The sequence below is a fragment of the Solanum lycopersicum genome, chromosome 5, assembly GCF_036512215.1.
Source record: "Solanum lycopersicum chromosome 5, SLM_r2.1".
Taxonomy (NCBI): Eukaryota; Viridiplantae; Streptophyta; class Magnoliopsida; order Solanales; family Solanaceae; genus Solanum; species Solanum lycopersicum.
In genome coordinates, this window is record NC_090804.1 from 12,235,137 (window position 1) to 12,245,635 (window position 10,499).

Genomic DNA, 10,499 nt, shown 5'->3' on the forward strand with positions numbered 1-10,499 from the left:
AACCCTTTGAGGAAAGTGGTCTCAAAGGTGAATTAGATCTCATACCTTGTTAATTGACAGAGAAATCATCCCTTTACATCCCCCAAATATCTCCCCTAGCTAGCCTTTATTGTTGCCTTCCAATATATAGAGAAATAAGAGAGAGAGAGAGAGAAGAGAGTTTATTTTGAGACTTGTAATTAAACTAATAGAGTTGGGGTCTTTATATGGGGGGTTAATTAACTTAATTAGGCTTCCCTAATCTCCTAACTTACCACCAAACCCCTGATTTAATTATCTAAGACTTAACTTAAAATGTGTAGGAAAATTGCAGTACCAACGACGATACCACAATCGACAGACCATGGGTCAGTCGACGAACCAGCGCTCCTCCGTGCTTCACATCCGTCGTTCCTGTCAGAGACTTGTACAGGCGAGGGCTCCAATGAATTGGCTAAGTGTTGATCTACGATTGGCATCGACGCCTCGTCGATCAACACACGCCCCGTCGATTACCTTTTTGTGGGTACACACTGTCCAGGCAGTGTTTGACTCCACTTTCAAGGGTCCTCCTCAAGGGCCCTTGGTTGGTCCTTGGGGAGTAGTACCCGAAAGTTTCGACCATGAATTATCTTAAACACATGTTAGACACCCTTCCACCAATTTTTACCCTTTTATGACTCCTAAAACTAGTCAAATAGGCTTAGGCTTGCTAACACCTCCTAGAACTAATTTTAGGCCGTCATGGACGTTCTAGGACATTTTGGTTTCTAGACTTCATAAATGACTTACAAACATTAAAAATAGTCCTTAAAACAATATCTAGACCTTTACGACACTAATGTTAGGCTTTAAGACACATCTTGAATTTTAGAAGTGTTACATTAGTTTCCCTAACTTAAATGTTAGAAATCTTGGTTATATCCTTGAGCCTTAGTTTGTAAACCCTCCTTGTTGATACCCAGTTTTATGACCAATCTTAACTATTTTAAGGAATGATATTCGATTAAATACTTATTTATTAAAATTATATAGTCGATTTTGTCTAAAAAATTATATATTTTAGTATGCTTACTTTATAATTGTTCTAAATATTATTAAAAATATTTAAAAATTATTAACAAATTTTGAAATAATTATTTCATTCAAATGTTTAAAAATTTAAGTGATTTTTGATTATCTAAAAATATCAATATTTGTTGTTTTTGAATTGAATAGCATTTCTTTGAATTTCCTCAAAATTATTTAAATCTTAGCCTATTCTATTATAATTTCTTTCAATTCTAGCCACTCTAATTCCAATTTCATTCCAATTATTACCTTTCTTTTATTTCAATTCTAGCCATGTAATTTCAATTTTGGCGAATCTTTGAACCCAAATCAGAAAACTTCATATCTTAATCCTAACCATTGACCTCTTCGTTTAATATCAACCCTCCATCTATTTTGAAATCGATGGTTGGGAATAAATCTCTCATGTCTCACCTATTTCAAGACAAAAGACCAAAACCCTAAAAACTTTTCACTCCTTCTCTCCTCTCTCTCTCTCTCTCTCTCTCTCTAGCCGACTCCTTCACCCTTCTCTCTTCTTCGATTTTCTCCTCCAGCCGGCGAAGACCGGCGGACAAGTGCAGCGGGCGGCAAAGACCAGAGGCGGCGCCTCCTCCTCCTGTCTCCCTCTCCCTTATTCTCCTCCGTCTCCCCTTCCTCGTTCTGGCAAGAAACAATAACAACAGCTCCAGTGAAATCTACCAACAGTACCAGCAAAGGCAGTAACTCCGGCCAGTGAGAAACAACAACGAGACTCTCACGTGTCCGGTCCTCTATTCTCTTCGTCGATGGGCTCGACTGAAAAAACCAACAACAACAGTCCTAGCGAAGGAAGAAGTTGCGTAAGGCCAGTGACACAAGCAGATGCACAGAGACAGCTGCAACTAAGGCTGGCAATTGAATCCGTTTTCGTCCGGTTCGATTCGGTTTTCGTATCGATAAGTCCGGTACCGGTTAAATCGGTAAGGAACCGGTCTTCTAGGGTACCAAAAGAGGTACCAAAACAGAACCATGATTTTTATCAGGTTAATTCAGTTCAATAAGAACCGGTTTCGGTCCGGTTGAACCGACTCAACGGTTTTTTTAAGTTTGTATCATTATACTATAGTCGTTGGGCCCTTGTAGTCGATGGTCTGAGGCCTAAAATAGCTCAAAACAGCTCCTCACCCCTCTCTAACCCCTTTACACTATAAATATACCATTTTATTTCATTTAAATCATAAATTCACAAACTATTTCATTAACATCTTATAAAATCTCTCAATTTTAAGTTTCTCATAAATTCATAATTACAATTTTGTGATATTGACTTGGAGTTTGAATTTCGGAGATTTATTTGAAATAAATTGGAAAATTCAATTGGCATCTCTCAATTTTGGCTTTAGTTAAAGGTCTACTTTTATGTAGACATTTGTTATATTCGTTTCAACCTTAATTTTTTATTTGTTTATTAATTAATTAAGCTATTTTATTTTTTAATTATATTATCTTGCTTGTTTTTCATAATATTTAATTATTTTAAACTTGAACATGAATTCAGAAAGAAATAGTGGTAAATACAAATTTCGAAAAGAAAAAATAATAGGGAAGTAGTAAGTAGTTCTAGTTCTAAAAATTTGCCACCTAGATTTAGAGTTAATACTTATACTCATATCAATGAAACTTTTTTTATGTCACCAAGACCTATTGAATTTAATTCCGAAAATGAAGTAGATCATGAAACTTTAAATAGATGTTTTACTAGTTTGAGGAAGAATTAGATGAGGAAATAGAAATAAACGAGGAAGATTAAGAGACCCCTACCCCTACTAGTCCGGTTACCTAATCACCGGAACAAGATGAGGTTCGTCCTTTACATACTTTTTCAAATGCCACCGTACGCGTTAAAAGATCTTTGGTATGAAAATTTTTGGTACAAAATGAGGAAAAAACTATTGTTACACTAAATGTATATTGATCATGAAACATGAAACTACGGGTACACAAGGGGGAACGGGAAGACTAAGAACAAATTTACGAAAGTGTAATAAAGAATTTGCTCGCCTAGATGATATAGTAAAAGCTAATACAAAAGGAATACCTACACCCAAAAATTCTATGGGAGTTTGAGGTTCTAATATGGTTCAAGGTGTATTAAATATGTCTAACCCGGCTAGTCGAAGCACACACCGCACATATAGTAAAGAAAAAGATCTTAGAGAATTAGCTAAAATGTTTGTTATTTGTGATTTGCCTTTTTCATTTCCTTCACATACTGATTTTGTTTATTGTATTCGGGAATTATATAATCAGATTATGAAGGTATTCCAAGAAGTACAATTAAAAGTGATCTTTTCAAAAATAAAAAGAATATTATCATTTTCTTCGTTGTTTATTTGCTTATTATAATGTTAGACTATCTATTACTTCTGATATGTGACGTAGTCCTAATGGTAAAGATTATTTTACACTTAGTGTCCATTGGATTGACCTTGAATAGAACATGCAAAAACAAATATTAGCTTATAAATATGTTGAAGAAACTAAAACTAGTTCTTATATAGCAACAAAAGTAAGCTCTATTTACAATATTATGAAATATGCGATAAAATAATGAGTTTCACTTTAGATAATACTACTAATAATTTAAAAACAATTGCTTATTAAATTGTAGGCTTTGGCCAATTGATAATGATTCTTTTCATATTAAGTGTGTCACACATGCGTATAATTTAATAGTAAAAGATGGTATTTCTCAATTTAGAGTTTCTTGTAAAAAAAAAAAGACTTGCTTGTAATTGAATTTTTAAAGCTAAAGTAAAAGCTAGAATTACAAATTTTAAAATTGTTGTAAAGAATGTAGACTTGCATATAGAAAAGTTACAAAAGAAGTATACACTAGATGAAATTCTTTATTTGAAATACTTGAAATTGCTTATATTTATCAAGAGCCGGTACAATTAGTTTTTAATGCTCATAATGCAGACCAGAATTTAAGAATTGGCTTTGAAAATTGAGAAAATACAAAAGAACTTATTGAATTTTTAAGTTTTTTTTATAAAGCAACAAATGCATGCTTTAGTCAATATTATCATACTATTTCTTCTGTTTTAGTAAATATTTGTCTTCTTTCATCCGAATTTGCAAAATATAAAGGAAAAGATCAATTTAAAAATTATCTTGCTTTTATGATTGAAAAGTTCAAAAAAAAAATTCCTATTTCTCAAATATATTTGACTGCTACTACTTTCAACCTAAATTATAAATTAAGAGGTGTTGAAAGAATGGTTGAAAAGATTTATGCAAATCTATAAATTAAAGATGACGAAACTCCTAGTGTTGAATAAGGTAAAAGTAGCATTTATACAAAAATAAGAGATTTATACAACACAAAGTAGAACCTCCATCTTGTAAGCTTAAAAGTGATGATACGAATGACTGGATAAATGACTATCTTGAGCTTGAACCCTCTTCTAATAATGATTTATATATCAATCAGGAACGGGGAAAAATTAGGCATGAAGAAGGACAACTTCAAGATCCAATATTACCACGGTGGAAGAATCGTGAAAATCAATTTCCGACCCTTGCTAGTATTGTTCGAGATGTGCTAGCGATTCAAGCATCATCGGTCGCTTCAGAGCAAACCTTTAGTGCGGCGAGTTTATGATTGAAGATCATCGATATTCATTAGCAAAGATAGTTTGAAAATATCAGTGTTGTTTCGAGATTGGGTCCATGTCGAAAGAAGAAATACCGGACTACCACTATTATGTAGCCAAATGGAAGACCAAATAGATGAAATATTTGGTGATAATAGTGATGATGACATGAAAGCAATAGAAGAAGAACGACAAATACAAGTTCTGAAAAAAATTCTTTTGAAATGATACAAAATTTATTAAAAGGATTTTAAAAAAGATGCCATTGTTGGTAAAATAATTAATATTCAGTTCCTATATTATTTACTCTTTAGTCTTTATCTCTTTCTAATATTTGTATTGTATTCGCCTTGATTTTCTTTTAAAATAGTCTCTTCTATTTAATTCAAGTCATTTTACAGATTTAATTGTCAATTATTTTAATATTAATTTAAAATTTAAACATTCGTATGAAATTGAATTTAAGGTTTAAACTTTAAATTCAATATAAACTTTAAAGTTTAAACTTAAAGTCACTTTTAAATTTTAAATTCAATATAAACTTTAAAATTTACTTTAAAGTTTAAAGTTTATATCTTTAAATTGAAGTTTTTTAATAATATAATATTATTAATTAATAATATAATATTATATAATAATTACAAAAATTATTGGCACAAATGATTCGGTAAGAATCGATTTCAGTTCGGTCCAACCTGGTTCCTATCCGGTTACCAAGGGAACGGGCAGAACCTTTGAAAATTTTTGATAAATTTGATTCCGGTAATCAAATCCAATAACGAGGATTTGGTAAAATCGATCCTATTGATCCGGTCTGGTCTAATTTCTAGCCTTAGCTGCAACCAACCATCGGGCTCTGCCCTCTCCTTTCTCTTTTCTCTTTTTTCGGCGAGAAAGCGACAACCAACAATAAGTTCCGGCAGAATTTTCTTTTGGGATCTCGACTATAATTGAGACGGATATGCTCGCTCCTCTTTTCATTATCATCTTTTGTCTAATAATTTCTCATTCTTCGTTTGAGCTTGATGTGAACTTTATTTTTTTATTTACATATTAAAGTCTATAGCAGAATGATGTGATATACTAATCACTGCTGTTATATTTTTTTTATATATATATTATGCTCTTACTTTTCATGGAAATAGAATTTGTTCAGTATTTCTACTGTGATTCTTCTGATTTCCCTTAACCCGCATAATTATTACTGCTAATTGTTCAATCTGTGAATCTTTGTAATATTCGTGCTCATATAGATAGTCTGTTGTAATTTGAGTTTCTTGCTAGTAGTCATGATCTTTATCAAATTTGGTAAGAGTTAAAAATTATGCATGATTCTATGTAATTAAATTCTTAAATTGGAAGTATTCTATTGTTGATTGTAAAGACATTTAAGCGATACTTTTTTCATTCCTCAACGGAGCACTCAAATTCATCGCTAAAAGAGTAGTAGTTATCATCTCGTCTAAATCGTGAGTATAGAAAGTCTAAATGAATCCACCCAAGGTCTAAAGAAACTAAGGTAGGATTAGACTTCATCCCCAAACTTTTTATAAATTCCCTTGGTGATGGCTTATATGGAACCACCATTTCACACTCATGGTAGGGTAAGTTAATGAAACCACTAATCTCTTCAATTGTTGGTGTCAAGTCGAAATCTATAAATTTGAAAACCATCCTCGAAGGGTCCTAAAATTTCAGCATAGCCCTAATCAAGTGAGGGTTCGGTATGACGAAGATAAGGAAAATAAGATCACCCAACAATTGACAAATGGCCTCAAGTTGTTTTGTGATATGCTCTTTAATTATTACACTCATGTTGGTTTTGAGTTTTATCAACTTCTGCTTTATCGGAGGAAAATTAGGATCAATTGGCAACTTGTGAACAAGCATGTCGGTGCTTAATCCAGCATTTCATCATAAGATGACGCAAAAATATCTTTGTAATCAAACAGGGCCTTGATTATATCGTCTTTTTTATGTCAAACATGTAAACTTATCTTAGTCTCCTTAATAATTTCCTGATCCCCCAAATTTATCGTCTTAGTTTCACTCATGTTTGGATTTGACTTATTTTCAAAATGATTGAAATCCCTCCTTACTTCCTCGAAATCTCTGTCTTCATCATATTCGATTTCTTGACTTATTATTTCAATATCAGGTCGAAGATTAGATTGGATATTAAGATCTAGCGAAAAATTCCGCATGCATATCATATCATTAGAATCGGCATAGAAAGAACTGTATAAAAGAAAATGAACAAATATATTAGACTGAAATAAAGATGCAATTACATCCTATTGAAAAGGGAAATAGAGAGTTCGAAATACAACGACAAGACAAAATCCGAATTACAATCCTTGAATGAATCGGATGACAAAAGAAAAAACAAGACAGACTACCAAGACTCGTCTATAACGAGGAGAGGGGTGGCCTCCCAATTGTTTAGCTTGACATCAGGACCAATGAATTGCACATCTCTATCGCTAGTGCCTTCTCCGAGTTCCACCATATCAACCTCGACAAATAAATCTTGAAAATAGTTTATCATTTCTTCGCTTACTTTCATCACTGGCTCTGGAAAATATGATTGATAAGATTCTGTTGCGCGGGCTTTGATGAAAGATTTGTAGATTGGTTGTATAGGCTTGGTAAGTGACCATACATCTCTCTTCTTCTTCTTTGCCTTCATTTTGTCCTCGACTCTAGGTTGGTAGCCTAATCCAAAAGTGTCGATGCTCTTTCGTAGAATCAATGGATAAGCTCTCCCTTGCAAGCAGATTCCTAAGCCTTTACCCGGCTCAAACCCATGTTTCAGCAATTCATTCACCACCATTACAGATGCGATAGGCATCTTTGTTTTGAAATAACACTCCCCTTGGAGACATGCTCAATAATCACTACCTCAGAAGCTTGATAAACCAGTGCCTCATTCTCATTATTCGCCTTGATAAAAGGTGAGGAAGATTCTTTGTAGATTGACAAATCCCCCTCACCATGAACAATCACTTCTTGTCGGTCCTATTCAAAATTAATCATTTCATGCAACGTTGAGGGGACTGCTTCATCCCTATGCACCCATGGCCTCCCCAACAATAGATTGTAGGACGCGTTTATATCCAACACTTGAAAATTCACATTGAAATCCACAATCCCTATGGTTAGTACGAGCTCTATCTCACCAATGACATCTGTTTTTGACCCATCAAAAGCTCTAACACATACATTGTTGGGTCGGACCCTTTGAGCACTAATATTCAATTTCTGTAGTGGTGATAAAGGGCAAATATTTGCTCCAGATCCTCCATCAATTATAACTCAAGTGACATATGAAAGCTCACACTTTATAGTGATATGTGGGCTTTGCTATGTCCTGACCTTGTTTGGGTAGTTCATCATCTGAAAAGGTGATGCGGTTTACCTCAAATATTCTCCCAGCAATCTTCTCTAACTGACTCACTGTAACTTTACTAGGAACATGTGCTTCATTCAAAATTTTCATTACAGCCTTACGATGTTCATCAGAATGTATTAGCAAAGACAACAAAGAGATTTGGGCTAGAGTTTTTCTGAATTGTTCCACCACGGAGTAGTCTGATAGTTTCATCTTCCTTAGGAATTCCTCTGCCTCTCCTTCACTGACCGGACTTTTTATTTGTATTTGGTCATTTTAGTTTTCCTTATTTCCATCGGGACATAACATCTTCCTGAACGGGTTATTCCTCCCACTTCATCTATTTCTTCATCAATTTCTTTTCCCTTGTATGTCACGAGAGTAGGCTCATAATTCCAGGAAACAACTTTGGGGTTAGTCATTGGGAGCTGGGATACTGGCCTGATAATCACAGGAGGAATATGGGCCCCTTGCACGATCAAGAAAGGTTTGTTTGGCCTTTTTGGAACAAACGATTTTGCCTTACTCGGGCTTGCCCAAACATCTTCAAGGGCTCCTTTCACAGTTAAGATGGGTGTGTTTGATGGACTCAACTTTTCTAACACCCTTTCTGCCCCTAAAGGCATCATTTTTGTTAAGTCAACAACATTTGTTGACTTCTCAATGCCAGTTCCAACCCTAAGGATTGGCTTATACGGAGATGCAAAATCTTCATGAACCTTCATCATCTCTAGCATGCTTGTTTCAGTATGCCTCCGCAATGGATTTTGATTGATGTTGGGTCCACTCGGACTTTCAACTATAATTCGATTAGAATCGATCAAATCCTGAATGTCCCTTTTCAAATACCAATATCTCTCTATGTTGTGCCCTGGGGCATTAGAACAATATGCACAATGTTGAGAATAATCCAAATTTCTCGGGGAGGATTCAACATCTTTCTCTCAATAGGACTCAAAACATTCAACGTCCTTAATTTTTGGAACAAGCTAGCATACGACTCCCCAATAGGAGTGAACTCATCTTTAACGCCATTTCCCTTTTTGTATTGTGGTCTAGGACGGAAAGGAATTCTAGCAGTATTTTGATGAACTTGTGGGGGTGGTGGATGATTTTGTGGAGTTGGTGCACGCTATTGTGGATAAGAAGGGGGTGCAATTGGTTGTGCATTAAAAACATGATATAGAGTGTATGAGACAGAATATTGTGGAGCTTGGGAAGGAAAATAGTGTTGCGGGGAATTACCTTGGACATGAGTCCTAGGCACTGATACAATAGTGGCCACATCCTCCCTTCTCTTCTTCCCTCCAATATTTCCAGAACCATTTTGAAGCACTTGTGTTGTGGCTTTTAAGGCAGCTTGACTTACAATCTTTCCAGACTTGATGCTATTTTCCACCATTTCCCCTACCTTAATAACTTCAGCAAATGTCTTCCCAACGGCAGAAAGCAGATAGTGAAAGTAATCAGGTTCTTGTGCCTGGAGGAAAACGCCAATCATCTGTGACTCATTCATCGGTGGTTTAACCCTAGCAGCTTGTTCCCTCCATCTCATAGCATATTCACGAAAAAATTCCATGATCTTTTTCCTCATGTTGGATAATGAGGAGCGATCTGGCACAATGTCAATATTATATTGGAATTGTTGTGCAAAACATCGAGTCAAATCATCCCATGTGTGCCAGTTGGTGATATCCTGATCTATGAACCATTCAGTTGCAATCCCTACTAAGCTTTCCCCAAAATAGGCCATAAGTAACTCTTCTTTGCCCTCTTCACCCCTCAATTGGTTGCAATATCTCTTTAGATTAGCTATGGGGTCTCCGTGACCATCGTGTTTTTCAAACTTTGGAGTGTTAAAACCAACAGGCAAATGGACGTGAGGAAACATACACAAGTAACTAAACATTATCCCTGTTGCGACTTGGGCACCATCGTTGGTTGTGGGACGCTATTAGTCGGGGCAGTTGACACAAAGAGTGGATTACTTATCACAGGAATATTCGGAGGGCGCACCATAGAAGTTCCAGGGACATTGGATGTGTTAGAATAGGGGCCGAATCCAGGGGGATATATCGGATCGCTTGTCGACACCTGGATAGGGGGAGACATATTTGTATTAAAATAGTCTCGGATTGAAGACAGTGGAGGTTGTCCACTCATCCAAGCCTCGTACATCTCTGCCATTTGTTTTTAACGCCCTTATCTCTTCTGTTGTCCCTGTTTCTTGTGAAGTCATGTAGTTTTGGATCTCTTCATCATTGTCCGATTCATTTCCGTCTTTGGGGTCCATTTTCTATTTCCCTTTCGATCTTGTGTTGTAAGGATGTGATGTCAGTTTAACCACAAACCAACTACATTTAAGCTAGTATGTCTCTCTTTATTTCTCTCTCTCTCTCTCTCTATCTCTCTCTCTCAATGGAGTAACAAACCGATTA